At 39.4% G+C, this 7,262-nt stretch overlaps 1 pseudogene; it reads right to left on the bottom strand.

Moving 5' to 3' along the window:
* Positions 1-39: 39 nt before the first annotated feature.
* LOC138153938 (small ribosomal subunit protein uS5 pseudogene) lies at positions 40-911 on the bottom strand (annotated as a pseudogene).
* Positions 912-7,262: the final 6,351 nt, after the last annotated feature.

Below are 7,262 nucleotides of genomic sequence, written 5' to 3'. Positions count from 1 at the left end.
AGGCATAGTTCAATTTATTTGTTTATAAAAAAAAAACATCTATGTGGTTGCCACAGCAGCTGTCTGGGTCCTCTGGACAGATACTCAAGTGTGAGTCTTCACAAGATGGTCAGTGAATTCCTGATAATGAGACTTAGTGAACACAGTCTCCTTCCACAGGTCTGCGGTTAGATAGCTGTGTGTTTTGGAGATGGCATCAAAGGTAGCTTTAGCAAAGTTGCCCAGCATGGCAGTATGGCCTCTCGCAGAAGTGTAGCAGTTATCAATTCCAGCCGTCATCAGGAGCTTCTTAGGCACAGGAGCTAAGACAATGCCAGTACCTCTAGGAGTGGGGATCAGGAGCACCAGAACCGCCCACATCTCCCAGTGACCTTGCAGGGTACTGTGTGAGGCTTGCCAATCTTGTTCCCCGAGTAGCCACGTCTCACAGAAATGATGGACAGCTTGGCCAGAATGATAGCACCATGAAGAGCTGTGGCCACTTCCTTGGAGCACTTGACGCCCAGACCAACATGGCCATTGTAGTCACCAATGGCCACAAAAGCCTTAAACCTGGTATATTGTCCAGCTCTAGTTTGTTTCTGAACAGGCATGATCTTCAGAACCTCATCTTTCAATGAAGATCCCAGGAAGAAATCTATGATTTCAGACTCCTTGATAGGAAGGGAGAAAAGATAAATCACTTCCAAAGACTTGATCTTCATGTCCTTGACTAGCAGGCCCAGCTTAGTGACAGGAACCCACTCCTTGTCTTCGGCCTTTCCTTCCCAGGCCCCGTGGCCACGGCCCCGGCCTTGACCACGGCCCTGGCCTCGACCTTGGTCCCAACTGCCAAAGCCACTGAGGAAGCTGCCCCGGCCTCAGCCCCCAGGGCCTCCCGCACCTCCTGCAGCACCTGCGTCGTCCGCCATTTGGTGTTCACTAGAAGTAGAAGCAAGAAGATAATATTTTTGTTGGAGAAACCAGATATGAAAGAAAATATGCACTTAAGTAGGTGTCTATCACAAGGTCCCAATGACTGTGGAGATTTTGCCATATTTAGGTTTACATTAGAAGTAATCAATAATCACATTGTGCACATTGTTCTGCCTGCTAAAGAAAAAGGCAAAGGCAGCTTAGAGAATTATGTGCTCCAGGTATCATGGAGCATAAAGCATCACTTAGAAAGATGAAATAACTGGTCAAGGTAAAAATAAATAAATAAACACGTCTAATGCCAATTACAGCAGTGTACCTCAAGAGTGCTTCTGTGAATAATTTTAAGAGTCTAATCACATAGTATAATGAACTCTCTATTTATTCAGCAATGAACTAAATAAACATTGTTCAATAAAGTAAAGTACAACAGTCATAGAAGCACCCTTAAGCAAAACATATCATCTAATACACACACACACACACACATATATATATACATATATGTACAAATACAATACACATAGACACACACACATACACACATACACACATATATATATATATATATATATATCATGACACTTAGTATGTTATATGGCACATAGCATATTTCATTGCATTCAGTAGCATTCCCTAAAATACTTGTTTACACAGTCTTGGGGTCCCAGGCTAGGGTCTTCCCTAGCACAACATAGCCTTAAAGGGTAGCATAAAATACCACACCATCCACCCCTCAGTTACAGTAAGAACAATCTCCTTAGTAACAAGTGTACAAGTCCTTTTTCATCTTGACTCAAGATTGACTTCTAAGTCCCATGGCCCTTCCTTTTTGAACTGACCTCTCCCGACTCTTGCCTGGACTCACATGTAGTCAGCTCTCTGCTCCTGCTCCAAGTCTCAGCTCATGGGGACTGGTCCACTCCAAGTTCTCCCTGCTCCTGCCTGACAGTAGACTCCAGGGGCTCCTGCCCACAGCTTCTGCCTCTGGGAGTTGTGCTGGTGTTGGTGCTTGTCTGCTCTTTCTCCCTGGGGCTGAGGATTTCCCACTGGCCTGCTGAGGCGCGGCTTGCTGCTGGTTGCTCTGATGCCTCCTGTCGTGTACTGTTGCCCTTCAAACACAATAAGAGACTTTCCCCATTAATTCTCCTAGCCTCCTGAGCTAAAAGACTGATGTACCCTGACTTTCTGCTGGCTCCACTATTTCAGGATTTTTCCTGGGGCAATATTCTCTGTATTTTTCAAAGTTTATAAGGGAGGGTAAGAGCAAATAAATTGGTGATAGATAATATTCAGTCTGTGGACTGATAGCCCCAGAAGCAAGTGCTGCAGCTGCCTCAGGCCCTGCATAGGATTGCACTTCTCCCTCACCCAGTCCCAATAGCCCCTTCCCCACCTCCCACCCCCATCCTGTGCTGTTAATTCTGGGAATCACCACTGCTGCCTGTAATCCAGTCCACTGGGGTCTGTTCTGTTCCAGCTTTACTATGGTTGGTCTGCACTGATGCAGCCTGAGTGCTAGACTTCACACTTCTCCCAGTCTGGCACAACAGACCCTTCCTATCAATCTTCCAGGTTGTCTTGGGCTGGAAATCTGCCACACTCTCTGTGGATTCTGCCACTCTAGAATTTGTTCAGATTCACTTTTTAGAGGTATCTGAAGGGTTTTCTGAGAGTGCTCAGGTGAGTCCCTGCTTTCTCTCTGCCATCTTGGCTCTACCCTCGCTTTAGCTGATTCATAAGAGAAGTTAGGGAATCTAAGAATCAGGGGTAAGATGAAAGAGTATTCCAGGCAATAGGAACAACCAGTGAAAATGCACATAGTCAGGAGCTCAAGTGTCTTATGTGAGGAATGGCAAAGGTACTGGTGTTGTGGGAATTTAGAGTACATTGAGAAGAGAAAGGGGTGAGAATACTAGAAAGATATGAAAAAGTCAGATTATGAAGGTCTTTAAAACAGAGGACCTTACATGTTATGGTGCAAGTAAGAAGGAGCTAATGGAGTTTATTACATATGGAGAGTTGAGGAATGAGCACCATGGTCAAAGCTTTACTTTACAGAGATCAGTTTGACAGCTAAATGAATGATTGACTAAAGTGGAAAGAGAGAATGGAGAAAGGGGGACCAACCAGAAGTTACAGGAATAATCTGGGCATGAAGTGAAGAAAGCCTGTACTTGAGTGGTAGCAGTATCAGAGGAGAGAAAGAGATCTATATCATAGATGTTGCAAAGACGAAAATGAAAAAAAAAACTTAGTAATTGCCTGGATATGGACATAAAGAATAAAGAGTCAAAGATTATGCCTAGATCACAAACCTGTGTAACAGAAAGCATTTGGGTACACTTGACCATAGTAAAGAAGTTATGAATTCAGTTTTGGAAACGAGTTTAAGATATTTACATGATTCCTAGTTTAAGATGTTCATTAGGCAGCTGGAGACACATGACTTCAATCAGGCTAGATGTTAGGGTTGGATAAACAGAATCTCAGAATTATCATGGGATAATTGCATTGTTGGGAACTGATGAGGATTACCAATTGAAATAGTGTAGACAGAGGGCCCCAAACTGAGCTTCAAGGCATACCCAGGGTTAGTGTGCACAATCTGCATGAAGTCTTTTGTAGGAAAAGGAAGATTGTAAGGGCACACGTGCTTTTTTTTTTTTAAACACTGCTGCCAATTTCATTTTTGAAGTTTCCAAGAGAAAAAAAGTGGTATGTGAAGTAAATAGTTGCCAAAGCATATGATGTTGGAGAAAGGGCTTTTGTTTTCTGCAACATAAATTAAGATACATAAATAATGGGCTCTTGGCCAGGAATAGAATTTATCTAATAAAATTTGGGAATAATACATTTTTCTGTTTACGAGCTGATCAGATTAAGAAAGCTTTAAAATGAAAAAGGAGAGGAAGAGAGAAAAATGCCTATGTGGAGCTGATAAACTAAACACTCTAGAAAGCAGTGTGTATAAAGAAGAAAGTGATAAATATAGCCTTTTAATTTAGAGGAGATAATGATTAAGGGAAAGAGCAGAGATGGTACCTATGACTTTAGATGTTTATACACTAATGTATAAACAAAAAGTATAAAAAATAAAGACAGTGATAGGCAATATAGAACAAGACATGGAAGACATAGAGTAAGGAGAGACCTCAACTTGAATCTCACTTCCAACTAGCTATTTGACCACAGTCAGCTTAACTTCTCTGAACCTCATTTTTCTTCATCTGTAAAATGGGGTTATTTATATCTGTCATGACTATTTCACAAAGTGCTTTAGGGATAGGATGAGATATTGTATGCAAATTTAAAATTCTACATAAATATATAAAACTTAAAATTTCATGCAAATACATAATATTGTTATTTATAATATCAGCTAGAAACCTTGAACCAAAGAGAACATAAATATTGAAACTTGGTGGGATGCAATTTAATGACTGGAAGACTATAGTCATTAAATGGAACATGCAAGGCAAAAGGGATTATACAATTATGGCATTTTTTAAAGAAAATATTTACTTCTGTAGAAATCCATGAATTTGGAAGGGTAACAGTTACTCTTATAAGCTTTTTGACTTTATAAAACACTTAAAGTTTCATGAATCATTTTTTCTCATAACAGCATTTTGAGGTAGTAATCTTAGGCATTATTATTCCCATTTTACAGATGTAAAACTAAGGCTTATAAGTGACTTGTACAAAATCACACAGGTTATAAGTGTATAGCCAGGAACTGATTTGGAACTGTCTCCAGGACAAACCCTCTTTTCACTGTAGTTTATTGGAGAGATTCAAATTAAAGATACAAGCAAGGAGAAACAGAAGCCATATTTTAGTAGAAGCAATATGTAGGTTGATAGTCAGTGGGAAAGAATGATAAGTTTCTGGTAAATGGAGTCAGAATACAGATGTGATGAGAGACTTTAAATAACTGACAATTGTAAGAGACCTTTCTCTGTTAAAAAACAAAAGAAAGAATATCTGATAAATTCTTGATTTCCCTAAAATTCTTTTCTTCAGAAACTAATGGCTAATATTTATCTAGTACTTTTAGATTTAAAAGTGCTTTACATATATTAACTCATTCAAATCCTCACTTATATCCCCTAATTTGCTTTTATTATTGTCCTTTTACAAATGAGAAAACTGAGACTGAGAGAGGTTAAGTGACTTGCTCAGGGTCACACAGCTAGCAAGTAACTGAAGCAAGATATGAATTCAGGTTTTCCTGACTCTACCACTAAATCAACTTTTTACCTCATTCCCATTACAGAGACTGACCAACAATGGGAAGAATTACTATGGAGCTACTCATCACTAAGAAGCAAATGGATGGGGAAAATGAAATGAGAAGGCAGTGACAGCAGGATCTTAAAAATCTTGGCAAGTAAAAGAAGAAATCTAGGCAAAATGTATTGTGTAACTAGACTTAAATAGATCAGATTCCCAAGTTCAGTAATTGGACAGGGATTGACTCATAGCCTAAAACATAAAGGGAAGTAAGCTCAAAAGGAATGGAAATTTCTTGAAAAATGACATTTTAATGAAGATATTGTGAATCTATTCAAGAAAAGAAAGAAGTCAATGAACCTGCTCATGGATGAACTAAAATTTTTGAGTAGTTATACAAAGAGAGTGAAGGGCAAATAACTGAAGATGAACACAAAGAAATGATACAGACCTGCAAGACTAGTGTCCGGATATCTCCAAACAAGTTAAGGAAATTTATACATGTAGTTGACAATTGAAAAGGGGTTTTTGAACTCTGTTACAGGCAAAAGGATAATGGGAGCCATGTTTGAGATGAATGTGTTAAAGATATTCAGTGAAAAACACAAGACTGAATTACTCAACTCCTACTTTCCTTCTCAACTCCTACATCATAGCTTACAAAAGAAAATGATCTTAAAAATGAGGAGACAATAAAAGTGATTAGTAGCTGATGTTATAAATAATATTGTCTATTTGCATGAAATTTTAAGTCATATATTTATTGTAGAATTTTAAATTTGCATACAATATCTCATCCTATCACCAAAAAGTGATTGTCAATTCTTTTTCACGTTCTAGAACAGATAATGAAAGAGTTGACTCACAAATCCTTAAAAGGCAAGGACCAATTACTGGAACATCAACAGGTTTCTTCAACTGAAGTTGACATTGTTTCCATCTTGTACTCCACTAGCAAATACTTAAGAGAAGCCAACTGAACTTCCGAATAAGGATAAGGCATAAGAATAGCATTTTGAAGAATCATTGATTATGTGTGTGTGTAACTGCATCATATTAATTAGAAATGCTTTAAAATACATTTGACCCACTTAGGAAAGGAAGAGTTTTTCCACTGGCAATTTAGGCAACACAGTATATAGAATGCTGGTTCTGGAGTCAGAAAGACCTGAATTCATATCCAGCATTAGACATAAAGTACCAGTATGACCCCGAGAAAAATCATTTGCCTCGGTTTCCTCAAGTATAAAATGGTATAGTAGTACCTGCTTTCCAGGGTCATTTTATCAAATGAGATAATATCTGTAAAGTGCTGAGCACATTATGCCTGGCATGTAGTAGTCACTTTATATATTGCTTGCCTCTAAATGGAGGTGAGATAACTATAGGCTAGTTTTGTTTGTTTATTTTATTTATTTATTCATTCATTTATTTATAGCAGTTGGGGTTAAGTAACTTGCTCAAGGTTACACAGCCAGTTATTTCTGGGTGTGGTGCTAAGTATCAGAGCCTGGATTTGATCCCAGGTCATCCTGACTCTGGGGCCGGTGCTCTTACTCGCTGTGCTACCTGGCCACCCCTGTTTTTCTTTTTTTTAAATAGAACTCACATGTTCGATAAGGGTTGGTCTAGCCAGGGTTGGGGAACCTGCCACCTGGAGGCCATATGTGGTCCTCTAGATCCTCCAAATGCAGTCCTTTGACTGAATCCAAACTTCACAGAACAAATCCTTGGGGACCTTGAGAGCCACGTGTGGCCTCCACCCTGCAGGTGCCCCACCCCTGGGACACTAGGCTCTAGTCTAGATGATTTCTGAGTTTCCCTTCCATACTGAGATTCTAAGATCTTTAGGAGGATTACATTTTGTCCTTGGTGCTGGTCATTAATGGCTGTGAGATAGGCAGTTGTGTTACTTTCCCAACCGAAAATCTCAGAGAATTGTAGAAGTTGGGGCATGATTCCATGGGGCATGAGGCTGTGTTTCAATTTCCAAGTGAATAGCCAAATCCATTTCAATTTCCATATGAATTCACAAATTCACAAATGGAGATGCAATTTTAGTTGTGGAGCTATGGGCTTAGGAATAGATCAAGTTATGTTTAAAAGCCAGG

Source organism: Petaurus breviceps, unplaced genomic scaffold (genome assembly GCF_028583685.1).
Source record: "Petaurus breviceps papuanus isolate PSGF00001 unplaced genomic scaffold, PetGlider_PUasm1.0 151, whole genome shotgun sequence".
In the NCBI taxonomy this organism is placed as follows: Eukaryota; Metazoa; Chordata; class Mammalia; order Diprotodontia; family Petauridae; genus Petaurus; species Petaurus breviceps.
This window is presented reverse-complemented; position numbering and strand designations above follow the sequence as displayed.